The sequence below is a fragment of the Coregonus lavaretus genome, assembly GCF_964263955.1.
Source record: "Coregonus lavaretus genome assembly, chromosome: 13".
Classification (NCBI taxonomy): Eukaryota; Metazoa; Chordata; class Actinopteri; order Salmoniformes; family Salmonidae; genus Coregonus; species Coregonus lavaretus.
The window spans coordinates 5,195,590-5,219,749 of NC_140000.1; the positions used below are offsets into that span (position 1 = coordinate 5,195,590).

Sequence of the window (24,160 nt, forward strand, 5' to 3'; positions counted from 1 at the left end):
CTACAAACTAATGGGACCCGCTTGTGGAAAAGGGAGATTCTCACGAACACGGTGGTGTTCTCTGTTTTGCTCTATAACACCACAACTGTCACGGGACTCATCTGAAGGTAACCGGTTCCGGTTTTAAAAAAAGTACAGTATGAAGGAAGATTTGTGCCTACCCAGAAAAGGGGTTAAATATGTGTATATATTTATTTCCTACGATTTTTTTATATCTCCTAGATTTAGGACAGACACTTCAAAACCTTGATTCTGATTATTTATTTTTTGACTGTCCTTTTTGCCATTTTTTTATGTGTTATTCAATGCATTTCTATGGGCTTTAGCAGCCAACATCAATATTCTATCAAATAATATACAAATATTTTGGGGGGATACCTAAAGGGGTCCTAAAATTCTAAATCAAATATCTAAAAGATCCATAGTATGACCATCTTAAAACAATTCCATAAGTCAGCTTAGCACCCCCCACCCATCGTCTTAGACTGTAAAGAAATAAACATTTTGGCCCTACTGCCTCTAAATTTACATTCAATGATCGGACATCAATTTTTCAGTAGCTTAGCACTGCAGGAGTGATTGTAGGAAACAAGAGTAGGTACAACTTTTTAAAGATGTTTTATAACATTTCACGTTCAAGTGCGGTTTGTACTTTGTAAAGTCACATTTCACAATTCAAATGTTTATTTTATTTTATTCCCCACAGGAAACAGGGGTTGACCTGACAGGTAAAATGCCTTAGTTGTTTTTGTGAAATACTATAAACACCAGGTAAAAATAATAAAGTTTTACCATTTGAAGTGAAATGGAGTGAGAGTTAAATGGAGTGAAATGAAAGGTCTTAAGTATTGATGCCTCCCTTATGCAGAATGTTCTAAATCCTGTTTGTCAAAGTGTTCTTGGCCAGCTGCTTGGCAATGCGTGAGTAATAAAAATACAATTCTGAATTATAATAATGAATTAATACATTTTGTTTTTCTACTTCAACTTGTCTTTTTCAGTTAGGGCTCGATTCAATCTGTATAGTGGAAGTTCCGCTTTACAGCGCGATTGAAATGTAAAGGCAATGTTCTTGCATTGGCATTCAAGGGAAGAACTGCATAAGTCGGCTCAATAGGAAATTATCTTCAACCCCGCAGCACACACACTTACACACACCAACTGATTAATGTATTTTTTTATCTTGCTTTGTTTGATCTTTTCTATATTATGTGTATCTCTGATAAACTACCCAGGAAAGGGCTGAAAATAGGCTATATTAATATATGTAGCCTTAGAAATAAGATTCATGAAATCAACAACTTGCTAACATCAGATAAGATTAATATATTAGCCATTTTTGAGACTCACTTAGATAATTCATTTGATGATACAGCAGTAGCAATACAAGTATATACCATCTACAGTGGCTTGCGAAAGTATTCATCCCCCTTGGCATTTTTCCTATCCTGGAATTAAAATGGATTTTTGGGGGGTTTGGATCATTTGATTTACACAACATGCCTACCACTTTGAAGATGCAAAATATTTTTTGGGGTGAAACGACCAAGAAATAAGACCAAAAACTGAAAACTTGAGCGTGCATAACTATTCAGCCCCCCCACCCCCCCACCCCCCAAAGTCAATACTTTGTAGATACACCTTTTCCAGTAATTACAGCTGCAAGTCTCTTGGGGTAGGTCTCTATAAACTTGGCACATCTAGCCACTGGGATTTTTTCCCATTCTTCAAGGCAAAACTGCTCCAGCTCCTTCAAGTTGGATGGGTTCCACTGGTGTACAGCAATCTTTAAGTCATACCATAGCTTTTCAATTAGATTGAAGTCTGGGCTTTGACTAGGCCATTCCAAGACATTTAAATGTTTCCCCTTAAACCACTCGAGTGTTGCTTTTGCAGTATGCTTATGGTCATTGTCCTGCTGGAAGGTGAACCTCCGTCCCAGTCTCAAATCTCTGGAAGACTGAAACAAGTTTCCCTCAAGAATTTCCCTGTATTTAGCACCATCCATCATTCCTTCAATTCTGACCAGTTTCCCAGTCCCTGCCAATGAAAAACATCCCCACAGCATGATGCTGCCACTACCATGGTGTTCTCAGGGTGATGAGAGGTGTTGGGTTTGTGTCAGACATAGTGTTTTCCTTGATGGCCAAAAAGCTCAATTTTAGTCTCATCTGACCAGAGTACCTTCTTCCATATGTTTGGGGAGTCTCCCACATGCCTTTTGGCGAACACCAAACGTGTTTGCTTATTTATTTCTTTAAGCAATGGCTTTTTTTCTGGCCACTCTTCCGTAAAGCCCAGCTCTGTGGAGTGTACGGCTTAAAGTGGTCCTATGGACACATACTGTGGAGCTTTGCAGCTCCTTCAGGGTTATCTTTGGTCTCTTGTTACCTCTCTGATTAATGCCCTCCTTGCCTGGTCCGTGAGTTTTGGTGGGCGGCCCTCTCTTGACAAGTTTGTTGTGGAGCCATATTCTTTTAATTTTTAAATAATGTATTTAATGGTGCTCCGTGGGATGTTCAAAGTTTCGGATATTTTTTTATAACCCAACCCTGATTTGTACTTCAACTTTGTCGCTGACCTGTTTGGAGAGCTCCTTGGTCTTCATGGTGCTGCTTGCTTGGTGGTGCCCCTTGCTTAGTGGTGTTGCAGACTCTGGGGCCTTTCAGAACAGGTGTATATATACTGAGATCATGTGACAGATCATTTGACACTTAGATTGCACACAGGTGGACTTTATTTAACTAATTATGTGTCTTCTGGAGGTAATTGGTTGCACCAGATCTTATTTAGGGGCTTCATAGCAAAGGTGGTGAATACATATGCACGCACCACTTTTCCGTTATTAATTTTTTCATTTCACTTCCCCAATTTGGACTATTTTGTGTATGTCCATTACATGAAATCCAAATAAAAATCTATTTAAATTACAGGTTGTAATGCAACAAAATGGAAAAAAGGGGATGAATACTTTTGCAAGGCACTGTATTGCAAATTGAGAAATGATGTGACTAAACTTAACAAAAAGAAGAAGAAACTGTATTATGAAGTCAAGATCAATGATATAAAGAATGATGTAAAAAAAACTTTGGAGTACTTTAAATGAAATTGTGGGCAGAAACACAAATTCAACTCCTTCTTTCATCGAATCAGATGGCTTATTCATCACAAAACCATTTGATGTTGCCAATTGATGACTTTATTGACAAATGATTACTTTATTGGCAAAGTGGGCAAATTTAGGCAGGAAATGCCAACAACAAACAGTGAGCCATCGTACTAATGTATAAAAAAAAACATATAATGAAAGAAAAGCATTGCAAGTTTGAATTTTGTCAAGTTAGTGTGGGAGAGGTGGGAAAAGTATTGTTATCGATAAATAATGACAAACCTCCTGGCATTGACAACTTAGATGGAAAGCTACTGAGAATGGTAGCTGACTCTAGCCAATCCTATCTGTCATATCTTTAGAGAGCCTAGAGGAAAGTCTTTGTCCTCAGGCCTGGAGGGAAGCCACAGTCATTCCCCTACCCAAGAGTGGTAAAGCGGCCTTTACTGGCTCTAAAAGCAGACCTATCAGCTTGCTGCCAGCTCTTAGCAAACTTTTGGAAAACATTGTATTTGACCAAATACAATGCTACTTCTCTGTAAACAAATTATCAACAGACTTCCAGCATGCTTATAGAGAAGGGCACTCAACATGTACTGCACTGACACAAATGACTGATGATTAGTTTAAAGAAATTGATGATAAGAATATTTTGGGTACTGTACTGTTAGATTTCAGTGCAACCTTTGATATTATTAACCATAACCTGTTGTTGAAGAAACGTATGTGTTATGGCTTTTCAACCTCTGCCATATCGTGGATTCAGAGATATCTATCTAATAGAACTCAGAGGGTTTTCTTTAAAGGAAGCTTCTCTTATGTCAAACATGTAAAGTGGTGTGTACCACAGGGCAGCTCTCTAGGCCCTCTACTCTTTTCTATTTTTACCAATGACCTGCCACTGGCATTAAACAAAGCATGTGTGTCCATGTATGCTGATGATTCAACCATATACGCATCAGCAACCACAGCTAATGAAGTCACTGAAACCCTTAACAAAGAGTTGCAGTCTGTTTTGGAATGGGTGGCCAGTAATAAACTGGTCTTGAACATTTCTAAAACTTATTGTATTTGGTACAAATCATTCCCTAAATTCTAGACCTCAGCTGAATCTGGTAATGAATTGTATTGTCACACCCTGATCTGTTTCACCTGTCTTTGTGATTATCTCCACCCCCCTCCAGGTGTCGCCCATCTTCCCCATTATCCCCAGTCTATTTAGACCTGTGTTCTCTGTTTGTCTGTTGCAAGTTTGTTTTGTTTGTCAAGCCTACCAGCGTTTTCCCCCTTGCTCCTGTCTTTTCTAAAGTTCCTGTTTTCTAGTTTTCACGGTTTTGACCATTCTGCCTGCCCTGACCCTGAGCCTGCCTGCCGTTCTGTACCTTGTCCCACCACACTGGATTACTGACCTCTGCCTGCCCTTGACTTGTCGTTTTGCCTGCCCTCTGTTCTAGTAATAAAATGTTGTTACTTCGACACTGTCTGCATCTGGGTCTTCTCTAAAACGTGATAGGTGTGGCTGTTGAACAAGTTGAGGAAACTAAATTACTTGGTGTTACCTTAGATTGTAAACTGTCATGGTCAAAATATGTAGATTCATTGGTTGTAAAGATGGGGAGAGGTCTGTCCGTAATAAAGAGATGCTCTGCTTTTTTGACACCACACTCCACAAAGCAAGTCCTGCAGGCTCTAGTTTTATCTTATCTTGATTATTGTCTAGTCATATTGTCAAGTATTCCAAGGAAAGACCTAGTTAAGCTGCAGCTGGTCCAGAACAGAGCAGCACATCTTGCTCTTCATTGTAATCAGAGGGCTAATATTAATAATATGCATGCCAGTCTCTCTTGGCTAAGAGTTGAGGAAAGACTGACTTCTTGTTTTTATAAGAAACATTAATGTGTTGGAAATTCCAAATTGTTTGCATAGTCAACTTACACACAGCACCGACACACACACTTACCCTACCAGACAATCCACCAGGGGTCTTTTCACAGTCCCCAGGTCCAGAACAAATTCAAGGAAACATACAGTATTATACAGTGCATGGAAGTCCCTTCCATCTTATATAGCGCAAGTAAACAGCAAACCTGGTTTAAAAAAACAAATATAGCAACACCTCACGGCACAACGCCTCTCCCCCATGTGACCTACTTGTTGTGTATATGTACTGACATGTATGTGTAACTGATAGATGCACAAACACACTACGTGTTAATGTTTTTAAATGTATGTTAAGTATTTTGTCTGTAATGTCTTTTTTGTTATATATCGGATCCCAGTAAGACTAGCTGTCGCCATTGCCGTCGGCTAATGGGTATCCGAATAAATCAAATCAAATCAAATCTTTCAATTTCAAACGCTCTAATACGCAGAACTTCTGCTATACGGATTTAATCTGATTGGCTGACAGCTGTGGTATATCAGACCATATACCACGGGTATGACAAAACATAGATTTTGACTGCTCTAATTACTTTGGTAGCCAGTGCATAATAGCAATAAGGCAACTTGGGGGTTTGTGATATATGTCCACTATACCACGGCTAAGGGCTGTGTCCAGGGAATTCGCGTTGCGTCGTGCATAAAAACAGCCCTTAGCAGTGGTATTTTGGCCATATACCACGGCTAAGGGCTGTTTTTATGCACGATGCAATGTGAATTCCCTGGACCATATACCACACCCCCTTGGGCCTTATTGCTTAATTATACTGTACATCATATATTTTTTTACATTTATTAGCTCAGCTGGAAAGTTGAAAGCTTTCAAAGTTTTGAATAAACAAAGCCATTTAAGGCGGTCAAAAGCCTTTTCACAATCAACAGCCTTTATTGATAAATCTATATCTTGTTTTTTAGCGTATTGTATTAAACTGAAACATCTACTTATATTTGTTTGTAAGTGCCTATTTTTCATAAACCCTGTTTGATTCATATGTATCAAGTCTTGTAAGACTTTTGCCATTACAGTGAGGGAAAAAAGTATTTGATCCCCTGCTGATTTTGTACGTTTGCCCACTGACAAAGAAATGATCAGTCTATAATTTTAATGGTAGGTTTATTTGAACAGTGAGAGACATAATAACAACAACAAAATCCAGAAAAACACATGACAAAAATGTTATAAATTGATTTGCATTTTAATGAGGGAAATAAGTATTTGACCCCCTCTCAATCAGAAAGGTTTCTGGCTCCCAGGTGTCTTATATACAGGTAACGAGCTGAGATTAGGAGCACACTCTTAAAGGGAGTGCTCCTAATCTCAGCTTGTTACCTGTATAAAAGACACCTGTCAACAGAAGCAATCAATCAATCAGATTCCAAACTCTCCACCATGGCCAAGACCAAAGAGCTCTCCAAGGATGTCAGGGACAAGATTGTAGAGCTACACAAGGCTAGAATGGGCTACAAGACCATCACACGGCCAAGGCAACAAAGGAGTGGCTCAAGAAGAAGCACATTAAGGTCCTGGAGGGGCCTAGCCAGTCTCCAGACCTTAATCCCATAGAAAATCTGTGGAGGGAGCTGAAGGTTCGAGCTGCCAAATGTCAGCATCGAAACCTTAATGACTTGGAGAAGATCTGCAAAGAGGAGTGGGACAAAATCCCTCCTGAGATGTGTGCAAACCTGGTGGCAAACTACAAGAAACGTCTGACCTCTGTGATTGTCAACAAGGGTTTTGCCACCAAGTACTAAGTCATGTTTTGCAGAGGGGTCAAATACTTATTTCCCTCATTAAAATGCAAATCAATTTATATAACATTTTTGACATGCGTTTTTCTGGATTTTTTTTTGTTATTCTGTCTCTCACTGTTCAAATAAACCTACCATTAAAATTATAGACTGATCATGTCTTTGTCAGTGGGCAAACGTACAAAATCAGCAGGCGATCAAATACTTATTTCCCTCACTGTATATTGCTTATGAGCTTTGTTAATATTTTACTGTCACAAAACTTATGGGTCTGTAATCATCAGGGAACTCTACAGATTTTCCTGTTTTTAATATAATTTAAATAACTGTGTGATACATGGAACTAGGAAGCACTGAATTGAGTGTCATGTGTGTTGTCATTTGTGTAAATAGGGGCATTACCTTGTCCCAAAGAGTTCAATAGAATTCTATAGGAAAGCCGTCCATTCCTGGTGCTTTTCTCCACATGAATGTTTTAACAGTATCTAATATTTATTTTGGGTGATCTCTGTTTTTAATGATTATTTTGTGTCTGCTGATAATTGCTTCAGGGTTGTTGAGTCTAAAAAGGCTGTAGGATCAGTCCAACTTTTAGAAGCTTTTAAAATGGCCAATAATCACTTTGTTGTTTCTAATTAACACACAGTGTATCTTTATCTTTTAAAATTACAACTGGTTTGGCGTGTATTCATTTTGTGAGGGCTACAAGATGTTTACCAGGTTTATTTGCCATTAAGTAGTATGCTTTATTTGAGTTTAACCTGTAGTTGTTGACTCTCTTCAAAAGTAAAAGATCATATTCCTGCTTTATTTTCTTCTTTAGCTTGTAAAGTTTTTTATGGGCTTTTATGCGCCAACCAAAGGGCTTAAACTTTTTGATAAGGTGTTAACTAAGACTAGGTCTGCTCATCTTATGTGAGTGAGTGGTTTACTTTGGTGGCTGTGAGTCATTCAACTGTCTGATTCATTTTGGCACAAGTGGCTGCTCATCTATATGAATGAGAATAATAAGAAATCCTGCGGATAACAGCTCATTTTCAGTGTTGAGGAGAGAAGCTGTGTTTGAGGTCGTGTGAAAATCTCTGTGTTGGGTGGAGAAGGGTTGGCGCACCTTTCCTGGACCGTTACTTGAGTGTAACCTGGTAGGAAGGACGCACCCGGTCTCACACCGAGAGTGAAAGAGTGAAAGAGTGGGAGTGAAAGTGAGTGTGAAAACCTCTGTGTTGGGTGGAGAAAGGTTGGCGCACCTTTCCTGGACCGTTACTTGAGTGTAACCTGGTAGGAAGGACGCACCCGGTCTCACACCGAGAGTGAAAGAGTGAAAGAGTGAGAGTGAAAGTGAGTGTGAAAATCTCTGTGTTGGGTGGAGAAAGGTTGGCGCACCTTTCCTGGACCGTTACTTGAGTGTAACCTGGTAGGAGGGACGCACCCGGTCTCACACCGAGAGTGAAAGAGTGAAAGAGTGAGAGTGAAAGTGAGTGTGAAAATCTCTGTGTTGGGTGGAGAAGGGTTGGCGCACCTTTCCTGGACCGTTACTTGAGTGTAACCTGGTAGGAGGGACGCACCCGGTCTCACACCGAGAGTGAAAGAGTGAAAGAGTGAGAGTGAAAGTGAGTGTGAAAATCTCTGTGTTGGGTGGAGAAAGGTTGGCGCACCTTTCCTGGACCGTTACTTGAGTGTAACCTGGTAGGAGGGACGCACCCGGTCTCACACCGAGAGTGAAAGAGTGAAAGAGTGAGAGTGAAAGTGAGTGTGAAAATCTCTGTGTTGGGTGGAGAAGGGTTGGCACACCTTTCCTGGACCGTTACTTGAGTGTGACCTGGTAGGAGGGACGCACCCGGTCTCACACCGAGAGTGAAAGAGTGAAAGAGTGAGAGTGAAAGTGAGTGTGAAAATCTCTGTGTTGGGTGGAGAAAGGTTGGCGCACCTTTCCTGGACCGTTACTTAAGTGTGACCTGGTAGGAAGGACGCACCCGGTCTCACACCGAGAGTGAAAGAGTGAAAGAGTGAGAGTGAAAGTGAGTGTGAAAATCTCTGTACTAGGGAGGGAAGGATTTATAGGTTGTCCACACAAAAGAAAAGTGGACATTAGGATAAGTCATTTTGTTATTACATAAAGAATATAGCTGAGTGATTTAAAGCTAAGGAAAAACACTAGGAAGGGAATGATTTATAAGTTGTCCACACAAAAGAAAAGTGGACATCAGGATAAGTCATTTTGTTATTACATAAAGAATATAGCTGAGTGATTTAAAGCCAAGGAAAAACAATAGGAAGGGAAGGATTCATAAGTTGTCCACACAAAGGAAAAGTGGACATCAGGATAAGTCATTTTATTATTGCATAAAGAATATAGCTGAGTGATTTAAAGCTAAGGAAAAACACTAGGAAGGGAAGGATTTATAAGTTGTCCACACAAAGGAAAAGTGGACATCAGGATAGGTCATTTTATTATTGCATAAAGAATATAGCTGAGTGATTTAAAGCTAAGGAAAAACACTAGGAAGGGAAGGATTTATAAGTTGTCCACACAAAGGAAAAGTGGACATCAGGTTAAGTCATTTTATTATTACATTAAGAATATAGCTGAGTGATTTAAAGCCAAGGAAAAACACTAGGAAGAGAAAGATTTATGAGGTGTCCACACAAAAGTGGACATCAGGAAATATTATTATGATATAAGGAGACTGTCAAATGCCCATTAATAATAAATAAGTTCTAACCAAACAATAATCAAAGAAGCACAAATAGTCTAACAATAAAAACAAATACTAATATAAGAATAAATAAATAGGAGGAATACTAAAATAGATTAAAAAGGAAGTTAAAAAATATAGGCCATAAATATGAATAAAACGGCGGTAGAAATACTGAGTGCCAGGTATCCCTTGGGCAAGGAAGAAATAGCGAAAACATCTGAAAAATGGGAGAAACGCACCAGGAAAATGGGCACCAGGTGGCCAGAAGGAGGAACATTTGATGTCTCGGTGTGTGAGGAAATGGAAACACTGATAAAGAACCATAAAACAAAAGACACAGGAAAGAAGAGAAGCGTCAAAAAAGAAAGAGAAAAGGAAGTACTCAACATGTTCAAAATGGAAGGAGAAGGATTGCTAAGGAACAGAAGCCAGAAACATGTTGAAAAAAGATGATGAGAAAACAAACAAAAAGAAAGCAGATTGGTCTCTGGGACCCCCACCATATGTTGGTGGACAATATCCCCAGGTGTCCGGAGTAGTATCAATAAAAGGAGAAATAGAAATGGAAGAAGAAAGACCTTTGTTTACATCCTCCCAAAGGATGGAAAAAGACTCAAAGGAAACAGAAGGAATCAAGCGAAGGGCAGAAATCAAGCCAAATAGATTGGACTGCTATGGAGAGCTGAGGGAAGCATTGGGAAGAATGAAAATGACGAAGAGAGATGATGGAGAACTCTCAGATGAAGAAATGGCAGAAATTGAAGCAACAAACAAACAAATAGAGAGAGAAATGGACAGGATGAGGCGAATGTTGAGAGAAAAGGAAGAAAAGAAAAGGGAGCAAAGTGAGGTAAGACAGCATACAGGTAGAGAGCTAGAGGAGGAGGGAGCAGCAGCTGACATATGGGGAGATTGCAATCAAGGCGTAAGAGAAGAAAGATTGCGCAATAGGAGAACATTGAGAAGGCCTGAAAAATATAAGGGACAATATCCAATTCTGATAAAAGGTACCCAGGCTCACTATGCTCCGTGGGGATCACAGGACCTGGAAGGATTGGTTGCCCGTCTGCCAGATTTGCATGATGGGGCGGGAAAATGGATTAGGATTTTTGAGGAACAGACCATGGGGAAACTGCTGGCTGTGGGGGATCTGAAGGCACTGTTGGCAAGGGTGGTTGGAAAGGCAAAGATGGAGGATATACTGGGGAACAGTGACCTGAGTAGAGAAGTGAGTGACCCACAAGGAGATGGGATGGACTTTGATTCACACCGCCCCGAAGTCTGGCAAGCTCTAAGACTGGAATACCCGGCGAGAATTGACCCCAAGTCACTGAAAGGGGGGACACTGGGAGAAACTGAGAATCCAGCTGCCTATCTACATGAACAGATGAAACGATGGAGACTGGAAACGGAACGAGATCCAGAAGGGGACCCACTGATGACAACTCTATTCCGAAACTCCATAATAGAGGCAATGCCCCAATCAGTAAGAAGCAGGCTGGAGGATGTGGTGGGACTAACCTCAAAGACACACAAAGAATTCTGTGACCATGTGATACATGCAGTAGAAAAACACAGAAAGGATGAACAGAGACTTATGGAGCAGGGGAGAGACATTCAGAGGAAACTGACTCAACTCCAATTGGAAGAACTGACAAACAGAGGGAAGAAGAAAATCCAGGCCCCAGTAGCAGCACCTGCGAATGAAACAGGAATGATGGCTGCAGTTACTCCAGGAGGGCCATATCTGCCTCCCGCGCCACAGGCCCAAGTACAACCCACAGTACCAGTAGTGAATGTGTATGCACAACAACCCCGGCAATGGAATAATAACAATAAACAACAAAAATTTCTGCAAAATAATCAAAAAGGAGGAAATCAGGGCCCACAAGGGCAACCTGGAATTTGCTGGGGATGCCAGCAGCAAGGGCATATCAGACGAAACTGCCCCACAAAACCCTGGCAACAACAGGGGAACAAAAACCAAAATAATTGGAAGCAACCTGACGGCTGGCAACAAAATCAGCAACAAATCCAAGGTCCTGTGAATCCATGGGCTGGGCCTAATCAGGGGTACTAGGGGTGCCCAGAGAATCCTACCGGGGAGGGTCAGTTTACAGTACTAACTACACAAGCTGATCAAGAACCTATGCTGCAGGTTCAAATAGAGAACAGAGGCACACCAATGATGGTTGATACTGGAGCCACTTACACTTGTGTAAGTCCAAATTATGCCTCTCACCTCCCCATGTCTGGCAAATATGCCAAAACTATAGGATTCTCGGGACAAACGCAGTTAATTCCAATGACAGCTCCAGTTCGCCTGACAGCGGATGACAAATCCGCAACCCTCCCTATACTTGTATCAGAACACACCCCTGTCAATCTATTGGGAAGAGATGCCCTATGCAAAATGGGTATACAAATTCGATGTTCCTCTGAAGGAGTAATTATAGAAAGGGCAGGGTTGAACTTACAAATGGTAATGAAACAGGATACAGCCAATGTCTATTGGTTAGGGGATATTGAGACAGAAGTAGATAGAGTAGTAAAGAAATGGGGTAGGTTTATTCAGGCTCAGATACCAGAAGCGGAAAGAGGAAAGTCAGAATTTCACTGCACCATGCAATATGATCCCTATCGTGATGATCTTTTAGAGCAACTGTGGTTGTTAAATACAAATGGGAAATCAGTACCTATAATGTCTCAGTACATAATTATAGGAAATCAAGGAGCAGCAATGGAGGTGATGGACATGGATGGCTCAGACTTTGTGGCAAAATGGTATAATGTTTCTAAAGCTGCCCCACACATTACCTTGCTGGTGAACAAGGGAATGGAGGCTAAGGATTTGGGCACCATGATGATGCGAGCAAAAACAATTCAATGGAACAAAACAGAAAATCCACTGATTTATCACTCGGAAGATAAAGCCTTAATCAAAATACACCATACTACAATAATGACTGGGGACCCCAGGGTAGTGGAAGTTACATCCCAACAGCTAACACAGCTAGGGGTGGTGACAGAATTGGAGGACAAGCTAAAACAGGAAATGGAGAAAAACATACCTCAGGAGGTATGGTCACAACATGATACAGATGTTGGATTGGTAAAATCGGCAAGTCCTGTGTTTGTCAAAACAAAGCCACATGTTAAGCCCACTTGGAGGGCTCAATACCATATGAAACCTGAAGCAGAAGAGGGCATCAGTGGCACAATTGAAGGACTGATAAAAGCAGGAGTACTAATAGAAACACAAAGTTGTTGTAATACACCTTTGTTGCCGGTCCTTAAAGCAGATGGGAAAACGTGGAGGCTGGTACATGATTTAAGGGCCATAAATGAAATAGTACAAGATTGGCCTGCTGATGTTCCAAACCCTCATACGCTACTCACCAATGTTCCCCCAGAAGCAAAGTACTTCACAGTGATTGACTTATGTGGAGCATTTTTTAGTGTGCCCCTGGCGGAAGAATGCAGACACTTGTTTGCATTTACCTACAAAGGTAGACAATTTACGTATACTCGAACTCCACAGGGATTTAAGCATTCTCCTCATTTGTTCAATCGGGTGTTAAGAGTAGATCTAGAAGATCTAATACTTGAAGGAACATTGATCCAGTACGTGGATGACCTGTTGATCTGCGCTACCTCCTTAGAACAATGCCATGCTGATTCTATAAAGGTTTTAAAGCGACTGGCAGAAGGAGGACACAAGGTGTCAAAAAAGAAACTTCAGTATTGCCAATCCCAAGTTGAATATCTAGGAAGAACAATTGCACATGGAACAAAGGCAATAGCACCAGGACAATTGGAAGGAATCAGCAGGGCACCACTACCTCAAACAGTTGCTCAGATGATGACGTTCTTAGGGATGACTGGATTCAGCTCAGACTGGATAGAGGAGTATGCAGTTAAAACTGCTCCTCTACGAGAAATCATGAAAGAAGCAGGACAACTAGACCTTAGAGCAAGCCTGGAATGGAACATTGACGCATTGACTGCGTTCGAAACAATAAAGAAGGAAATACAGTCAGCTCCGGCTCTAGCAGCCCCAGATTACACAAAACCATTCTTGTTGTATGTGGCAAATAGATGTGATAGGTATGCAACAGCGGTACTTATGCAAGAGACATGCAGTGGAAGACGAAAACAACCTATTGCGTATTATAGTTCTAAACTAGATTCTGTTGCCCAGGGATATCCACCCTGTTATCAAGGTCTAGCTGCATTACAATATGCATATGACAAAGCGTCCACAATTACTATGGGATACCCGGTAATAATATATACACACCATAAAATAGTGGAACTAATAGAACAAGGGAAGTTTGTCCTTACCAATGCTAGAACTTTGGAATACTTGACTCTATTGACCTATCCAGATGTTTCCATTAAACGATGCAGTACAGTAAACCCAGCTGAAAGAATCCCCTTAGAGTTTGAGGGGCAAGCACATGACTGTGTGGCAGATTCATTGACATTTACTCGACTAAGGCCAGACTTAGAGTCAACCCCGTTGTCCAGCCTAGGGGAAGAGTGCATAGAAGAGTATTTTGTTGATGGATCCTGTTATAAAGATCATGTGGGAAATCATGCAGGCTATGCAGTGGTGCAAAAACAAGGAGAAAGTTTCAAAGAGGTGATAGCAGAGTACTGTCCACAGCCATGCTCAGCCCAGTTGGCTGAACTAAAAGCACTCACTGCAGCTTGCATCCTAGGGAAACGAAAAACTGTTAATATCTATACTGATTCAGCATATGCACATGGGGTGTGTCATCTATTTGGGGCAGTCTGGAAGCAGCGAGGGTTCAAGAAAAGCGATGGTACACCCATACAACACCACGAGCAGATTGTGGAATTAATGATGGCGTTAATGTATCCCACTAAATTGGCGATAGTGAAATGTCAGGCGCATAGAAAAGGAAAAGGATTTATAACTAAAGGAAACAATGCAGCTGATGAAGCTGCAAGAAAGGCATCTAGATGCACCGTCCCAGTGTTAACAGCACCAATGGTCATTATTGAATCCATGCCACAGCCAGACGATATAATAAGGATGCAGGAAAGAGCAGGACCTTATGAACAGACTATGTGGCACAAAAGAGGGGCCACCAAAGATGTGAAGGGATTATGGAGGTCACATGAAGGTACCATAGTAGCACCCATTGTGTTGCTCAACTTACTGATAACTGATGCGCATGGTTTTGACCATTGCGCAAGGGGGGAAATAGTAAGGAAAATTAAAAAACAAGGATACTGGTCTCCATACCTACAGGCAACAATAGATGAGGCATTAGCAAGATGTGAGGTGTGTGCACAAAACAATGTAAGGAAAGGGATAACAACACCTATAGGGCACATACCGGTTCCTGAAGGACCATTTCGACATTTAGTCATGGACTATGTAGATATGATAAAAAAGGTGAATGGAAAAAGGTACATGCTAGTGATCATAGATAGATTCAGTAGATGGGTAGAAGCGGTACCCTCAGCAGATCTAGGATCAGGAACAGTAATCAAATTTCTAACCAGAGAAGTAATACCCAGATTCGGAATACCAACGGAAATCAGTTCAGACAATGGATCAGCGTTTATTCAGAAAACAGTGAAGCAAGTATTACAGCAGCTAAGGATTAAGCAAAGATTAGGGTGTGTGTATCATCCGCAATCTCAGGGGATGGTTGAGAGAATTAATGGCACCCTCAAGGCTAAACTGAATAAAATCTGTGCTAGTGCAAAACTCAATTGGGTGGATGCACTACCACTAGCATTGATGAGTTATCGCATGCAAACTAACAGAAATACGCATCTAACCCCGAATGAAATGCTTACGGGTCGACCCATGCCAGTGCCAGGTCTAAGAGGGCCCTACAAAGGACCCTCATTGGAGCAATTAGAGATGGAACTTAAAGCATATGTAAGACAACTAACTGCTATACATAAAGTGATCTATCTCCAGGAAAAAGGGCGAGAACCGGAACCTGGACCAGAGGAGCCAGGACCGGTGATTCCAGGAGATCAAGTCTACATCCGAGTGTTTCGTAGGAAGTGGAACGAGCCCAGGAGAGAAGGACCATATACGGTGATCCGAGCGACGCCCACAGCAGTACAGGTGGAAGGAAGTACGACGTGGTACCATCTAAACCACTGCACCAGGGTCCCGAAGAGAACCAGTCTGCCATCGGCGAGCCATGGGGAAGAGGAGGATGTCGAGGCACCAGATGGAGTCCAAGAAGAAGAAGCATGCACGAGTCCAAGTGCCAACGTTGAAGGACAACAGGCACTTCCACCTGAAAATCCGGAGAGTCGGGAGGTGGGGCCTGATGATGTGGGGAATACTGCTGATAGGATGCCTGCCATGGCAGATCCCCCAAACACAAGCAGACACACAGGGAGTGGAGGGACAACAGGAGAAGGAGGAAGAAGTGATCTTTCTACCATTGAGGGAAGAGACTCCTCTGCTGTTAAGAAAAGAGACTTTCCCACAATTGACTTCTCTGCCATCACATGATCTCCGACAATTTAAGAACTGTGGAATTGCTCTAACGGTAATAGCAGTTAACCTAGGAGAGATGGTGGTGGGTCTGCCTACTACTATACAATATTCTAGAGATAGTCTTACTGAGCCAGGAAGAATTGCTGTTGTAAACAAAGAACAAGTGTCGTAAACAGGATGGCCTAGATTGGGGAAGTGTCAGATTGAGGGATATGTAATGTTTAGAATAAAATGTCAAAAAAATCATTGTGTAGAAGTTGAGCCAAAAGCAAATAGACATGGAAAAATAATGGATATAAAACAAGCTAGACATCTCATGATTCCATCAGTACTTAAGAAATTGGCCCCTAAAGTTAGATTGAAGAATAGAATAAAAAAGCATGTACCATTGGGGATAGCTCGAACTAGTATTTCTATTCCAGCGCAAGTACTGACAGTTGAAGAAACTCAAAGATCCTTTTCAATACGTAGGATAAAACCTCTGCCGGAGGAATCACTTTGTGGGTGGGCTAAACATCATACAAGAGGAGAAGCAATCTGGGATGAATATGGCTGTCAAATAGAAGTTAACAAAGGAGACATTAGTTGGGAAATTACCTTTAAGGAATTGACTCAAGAAAATAATGCAAAATACATATTGGAAATAGATAGTGTTAAAGGGTTAGAAGGAAATAGTATAACAACAATGGACATTGATCCTATTTCCAAACACCAATCTAGACAGGAGGAAGAACCTGAAATAGTTAAGGTAACTATGACCACTACCCAAGGACCACTAAGTACTATAGCAGTTGAACTAACAAAGACAGGATTAGAAAAGATAGATACAAATGGGTTTTTTCAAAATGTATGGGATTCTTTAACAAACTGGGGAAGTCAGGAAAATAGACAATCTACCTCAGCGCCAACAGTAATACCGAAAGAAATAATAGCATCACAAAAAATAGAAAGGCTATGGGAGGGAGCAATGCAAAATGATTGGTACAAATGGGCACAATATTCAGCTAAAATAATTAATAGAAAAACAGATTGTTTAGTATGTGCTCCTTCTCCATTAAAATAATTGATAGTAATACCAAGTCCACACAGTTACAAGGACTGTGCTAACTTCCAACGAAGCTACTGTCATCTTAAAAGAGGAGAAAGGCCCTACTGTCCTGCAGAATGTTTATCATTTTTGGGAAATCCCTATCATTACAGATTCTATAATCAAACAGGATGGGGAGAGTGGTGTAAAAAATTAGATATCAGAATAGAGCCCAGAAAAATGGAAGCACCGGAAAAATACCGTATAGACTATAATCTAAATTATGAATGCTACAATAAAACAGATGGGGAGCACGATTTGGGAAACTTTAAGGGAAAGTGTGAGACCACATGGCACCTAAATAATGATACGTCCTGGAATGCAGATACCCCTCACAGAGCAATTTATCAGGCAGCAGGATCAAGTACTGGGGTAATAGCTACAAATGGAGGGCCGGGTGACCCTGGGGAATGTGAGAAGCAAACACTGGCAATGCCATTGATTTCTCCTTATGAGGATCAATCGGTGGCAGTGGCAGATTTCTTTTGGGTATGTGGAGGACAAGGTATTAGAGCTACTTTGCTTAAAGGATGGAAGGGAGTATGTGCTAGAGTACAAATGCTTCAGGAGGTGGTTATATCAGAGTGGGAGGTAGACCAAACAACAAATAGGGATGCACAGAATAATAATAAAAGGGTAAAAAGATCATATGAACATGACCCCAGTGTATATTTGGATGCAATAGGTCAACCCAGAGGAATTCCAAATGAATATAAGGCAAGAGATGAAATTAAAGCAGGATTTGAATCAATATTTGTCTGGATTACAACCAACAAAAACCTAGAATGGATCAATTATATTTATTATAATCAACAAAGGTTTATTAATTACACGGACTCTGCATTATCAGCTTTAGGAGAGCAAGTACAGGCTACCAGTAGAATGGCATGGCAGAATAGGCAGGCTCTAAACTGGCTATTAGCGGAGAAAGGTGGAGTTTGTGTTATGTTTGGAGATGAATGTTGTACTTTTATCCCCAATAATACTGCCCCGGATGGTTCTTTCACTGAAGCAATGACTAAACTCAAGGGACTACGAAAAGAGGTTAAGGATAATGCTGGGTATGATGTTCATGTTTGGGACTGGATGGAATTAACTTTGGGAAAATGGGGTGCAATGTTTACAAAAATGGCAATAATGATAGGAATATCACTTGTAGTAATGGGAGTAGTGTTTTGTTGTATACTACCTCTGTTAAAATCACTTTTGATTCAAACCACAGTAAAACAAATGACTGTACAGACAATTGTTACTATTTCAGCCAAAGAAATACACCCAGTTCAGGGAGCTCCAGGACAGTATGTTAATGAATATGGGAAGTCTTGTAATGTTAAAGGAGGACCAATGGACTGTCCATTTGGGAATCCTGAATGTCTGTATGGAGTTGTCCCTGGGGGTGGATGGGCCTGTCATGGTTACAAAGCCCAACAGGAAAATGTGGAGGTTAATTTAGAGGAAAACCTTCCAGACTTGTATCCAATACCTGACTGGGCTATGGGTCCTCATCAGGATGGGTCAAGTAATGAGGAAGATATATTGGTTTAAATATATGCGTGTGAAGTGAAACCAAATATGGCAAGGCTAAGAATAAGTAAATGCACATGCTTACATATATTTTAAAATTAATATTTGTATTATTTGGGACAATATTGGAATGTCCCATAGGGGGGATATATAGGATTATTTTATGTATCATTATGGCACATGTAGGGAGATGCCAAAGGTAAAAATGTAATAAACATGTTTGATATTGTATAATTCAGAAACATGCTTAAATAAGAAATATAGACATTAAGTGTATGCTATGTTTTAAATGAATGCATGTGTTATTTCACAGAGGCTCTTAAACAGTGTGCAGTACATTAGTGTTTTAAGAAGGGGCCCAAGCCACGCAGCCAATAGAATGATAGAATGAGAGGCTGCATATGGAAAAAAAGCATTCATGACATTTTGGAGTGGATAATGTGTAACAGCTGGACGTTGAAAAAGAGGGGTGGTGCAGAGTGCAGAACTAAAAAAAAGTTAGGACTGTATGCATGTTTTTTCCATATGTGTCTATATAAGAGATCTCTTAGCCAGAGGGAGACAGTTGCTCCATGGAGAAAAAACTCAGGCTTTTTGTTATGCAATAAAAGTCAAATTCTTGAATTCACAGGCTCCTGTGTCTTTAGAGATATTTTTTTGAGTTGATTATCTCTTAGTCAAATGTTTCTACTACACCAACTCCATACACACACACCCCATCCCCACACATACACCCTGACCCTACACACCGTACTTACACACAGGCACTGGTGCTGACATGTAACACTGGCAGTACAATATAGTGTTTCTTAACCATTTCTGTGCCAGTGACTTACAAGACATGGTCCTCCTCCTCTTTCTTAACCATCTGATGATTAAAACAAATACAATATGAAAAACCCCACTGGAGATACAACTCACCACTATAACTGGGCCTCTGCTCTAGCCATTTGGTTAGCCTCCCTGTTGTGCTGTCTGTCTGTCTGTCTCAGCATCTTCTCTGCTGTCACTCAGTGCTTCTTCTTGTTCTCTGTCTGTCTGTCTGTCTGTCTGCTTAAGCCTTATACATTATAAAAGCCAAGCTAACGACTTCGGCTATATTGTAAATCACGTGTTCCCCTGAATGAACATCTACCCTAAGTGTTACTATTGCAGAGCTCCAGACTAACATTCTCCTCTGGTGTCACTTGTGGTACAACATTTTACAGTTGGGGACACAAGCCCCGTGTAATCATCTTATGAAGTCATTCTTAGTGCTTTATTAAGAAGTATAAATAATACACTACTGAGGTTTCAAGAAATAAGTTGTTCATCTAACATGTCCAAGCAGGAATGCATGATTCCAGATATTTTGATGTGCAACCTAATCATGAATTTTGGGTTGAAAATAGACTATAGTTCTTATATTTTACTGTCAAAATAGGACTCCAGAATGTCCAGATTTTGTTGTTTTGTTCAATAGAGATGAATTACATACATCTTTATGTGAACTAACTACTGTACACTAAACAAAAAATATAAACACAACATGTAAAGTGTTGGTCCCATGTTTCATGAGCTGAAAAGATCCCAGAAATGTTCCATATGCACAAAAAGTGTATTTCTCTAAAATGTGCACAAATTTGTTTACATCCCTGTTAGTGAGCATTTCTCCTTTGCCAAGATAATCAATCCATGCAACAGGTATGGCATATCAAGAAGCTGATTAAACAGCATGATCATTATACAGGTGCACCTTGCGCTGGGGACAATAAAAGGCCACTCTAAAATGTGCAGTTTTGTCACACAACACAATGTCACTGATGTCTGAAGTTTTGAGGGAGCGTGCAATTGGCATGCTAAATGCAGGAATGTCCACCAGAGCTGTTGCCAGATAATTTAATGTTCATTTCTCTAGATAATTTGGCAGTACGTCCAACCGGTCTCACAACCACAGACCACTTTGCTGATTTAAACGTTGTGAACAGAGTGCACATGGTGGCGGTGGGGTTATGGTATGGGCAGGCATAAGCTATGGACAACGAACACAATTGCATTTTATCAATGGCAATTTGAATGTGCAGAGAGACCGTGATGAGATCCTGAGGCCCATTGTCATGCCGTTCATCCGCCGCCTTCACCTCATGTTTCAGCATGATAATGCACTGCCCCATGTCGCAAGGATCTGTACACAATTCCTGGAAGCTGGAAATGCCCCAGTTCTTCCATGGCCTGCATACTCACCAGACATGTCACCCACTGATTATGTTTGGGATGCTCCGGATCAACGTGTACCACAGCGTGTTCCAGTTCCCGCCAAAATTCAGCAACTCCGCACAGCCATTGCAAAGGAGTGGGACAACATTCCACAGCCCACAATCAACAGCCTGATAAACTCTGTCACATCAGATACTGACTGGTTTTCTGATCCACACCCTTACTCTCTTTTAAAGGTATCCGTGACCAACAGATGCATATCTGTATTCCCAGTCATGTGAAATCCATAGATTAGGGCCTAATTTATTTATTTCAATTGACTGATTTCTTTATGTGAACTGTAACTCAGTAAAATCTTTGTAATTGTTGCATGATGCATTTTATAGTGAGATACTAAAGGTGTTCTTTGCCATGCTCCTTCCGTTTATAGCTGATGGAATGTTCAGCATGTATAAATGCAGTTCTAAGAGGAAGCAGTAGACTAGAAGGACCTGGCAGAGACAGAGAGATAAGAAGCTCTCACAGGTTTTCACACAGATCTCAAGATATCACTGTGGGTGTGTACACAACTAACTAAATAGAAAACGTTCACTTTAACTCATGATACTGGTGTGGGAAATGTTATGACGTTAATACTCATCATCTCTTGGTACATGGGCACAAACACTTTGGCCCTATTGCCTCTAAATGTAAATTTAATTTATCTGACATCATTTTTATTTGACAGTAGCTTAGCACTGCAAGAGAGATTGTAGTAAACAAGAGTAGGTTCAACTTTTTAAAGATGTTTTATAACATTTCACGTTCAAGAATGGTTTGTTTGTTAAGTCACATTTCACAATTCAAAAAAGTGTATTTTCTTGACAGGTAAAATGCCTAACTTGTATGAAAAACATTATTAACAAACTTATTTCAAGTTTAACCATTTGAAGTGAAATGGAGTGAAAGTGAAACTGAGTGAAATGAAAGGTCATATGTAATGATTCCTATCTTTGGCAGAATATTCTCAATCCTGTTTGTCACCACAGGAGGTTGGTGGCACCTTAATTGGGGAGGATGGGCTCGTGGTAATGTCTGGAGCCGAATTAGTGGAATGGTATCAAATACAACAAACACATGATTTCCATGTGTTAGATGCCATTCCAGTTGCTCCATTCCAGCCATTATTGTGAGCTGTCCTCCCCTCAGCAGCCTCCACTGTTTGTCAGTGTTCTTGGCCACTGCTTGGCAATGCGTGAGTAAAAAAAAAAAAAAATTGAATAATAATTCAATCATTAAATAATAGCTTTTGTGCTTTCACCAACTTGTCTTTTTCAGTTAGACTTAGGAGTTCTTCTTTGAGACAACCTCTGATGCATTGCAGAATGTACTTTAGTAAATTAATCTGCACTTTATTCATCATGTAAAGATCTTTGAGAAATGTGTTGGTAAAATTAAAATGATGTAAATATAAATATGTAATATTAATATAGTAAATATAGAAAACATATTGCCCATGTTATTTTAGCCATCAAAGACCCGTACTCGTATTCCTCTGCGGTGGGTCTGGGCACTGGCACCCCATTTGCCTCCTCCGGTGAGGGACGCATCACAGCGGTCAGAGTGTGGGAGAACAACAATGCCTACATCAATGGGTGAGCAGACCCTGACCCATGAACAGACACCACTGACTCAGTCCAACTACACTACCCAACAGACACCACCGAATCAGTCCAACTACACTACCCAACAGACACACTCTTAATTTTTTTTCTTTCTTTCTTTCTTTCTTTCTTTCTTTCTTTCTTTCTTTCTTTCTTTCTTTCTTTCTTTCTTTCTTTCTTTCTTTCTTTCTTTCTTTCTTTCTTTCTTTCTTTCTTTCTTTCTTTCTGTATTTATTTATTGTGTTTATTACATATTCAGTACATGACAAAACAATAGTGTTATCGTATCTAACCCAGAGTACAATGGAAAATGTCAGTCCTTGATATTCTCTGACGCTACCTGCTCTCTCGGTCTGAATGTGCCTTATCAAAACACAACCAACGTGAAAAGCTTCCTCTGTTTTAGGTTCCAGCTGAGATACAGCAACACCTGGTCTCCTGTATTCGGTCGCGAAGTGGGTACAAAGCAGGAGATGGAGCTTTTTAAGGATGAGGCCATCGTCGAGGTGTCTGGGAAGTACAACGCAGGAGACTACATCTACACCTTGGTGTTCACAACCAACATGGGGCGCACTCTGGCGGCCGGCCAGCCTAACCAAGTCTCCTTCAACTTCTACCCAGCCAACATGGGCAATGAGCTGAGGATGCTCAGCGGTCGCTTCAACGGTGCCGGGATCACTTCCATCGGAGCCCACTGGGGATTGGTGTACATGGAAGAGGCTGGAAACAGTACCCCCTCTTAATTGAAAAAATGTTTAAGTATGTCTTTCTCTTTGGGATGGTTTCCCGGATACAGATTAAGCCTAGTGCTGGATTAGTTACTTTCAATGGAGATTCTCCATTCAGCATGCTTTTTAGTCCAGGAGTAAACTTAATCTGGGTCCAGGAAACTGACCCTATATGTTTTGGACGGATGTTTGACATAGACGCTGACAGGACTGTTTTAATATCACGATCATATGGGTGCTTCATGAGAATATAAACTGAATGAATTTGAATGTTTAGAATATTTGGGGAGTATTTCTGTACAGCTTCAAGTGAGGAGATCCCGTTTGAGTGAGTGGGTCACGGACCACATGCGTTGTTACTCAACATTTGAGGTTGTATTTATCACAATAAATGAAAGAATCATATGGGATTTAAAGGATTAATTATATCTTTGATTAATTGAACAATAAAATATTATCGGGAGATAATTGCATTTCAGGGTACTTCACCTTCACTATTTTATACACACTGTATTTTTTTTGTGTGTTCCTTTTCTGCTACATCTGCTTACGGACATTTTAATAAAAAGCATATATTTAATCATTATATTTCATTGTATTCCTTTTGATAAGAAAATACATACAGTAGTTACCAGAAGCTACAATAAACTAATCTGTCATCTTAACAAACTCTACCTCAATGGTGCAATAAGCAACTAAATGTATAACTGCAAGACCGTTACAACACCTATACAGTAGTGATGAAGGGGGGGGGGGGGGGGTCGATAGTTACATATCGGGATATTATTTTCAACGATATCGTATCCCATCGTATTGACAATATCGCACTAATATTTTTGCACTAGTTGGCTGTCCCTGCTCCAAAACTCTATTTTTCCTTCATAGACTGTTCTCCATTTTCATTTTAAATAGGAAGCACATTTGTATTTCCATTACTTTTCTCATGCTCTCTTGTCTCTCTGCCTCAGACATATAGTGTGGC

At 40.6% G+C, this 24,160-nt stretch overlaps 1 pseudogene across 1 annotated transcript; it reads left to right on the plus strand.

Annotated features, from left to right (window-relative positions):
* Positions 1-851: 851 nt before the first annotated feature.
* LOC311139307 (zymogen granule membrane protein 16-like) lies at positions 852-23,193 on the plus strand (annotated as a pseudogene). The gene is made up of 3 exons: positions 852-921; positions 22,315-22,441; positions 22,857-23,193. The product of its transcript is annotated as a zymogen granule membrane protein 16-like (transcript).
* Positions 23,194-24,160: the final 967 nt, after the last annotated feature.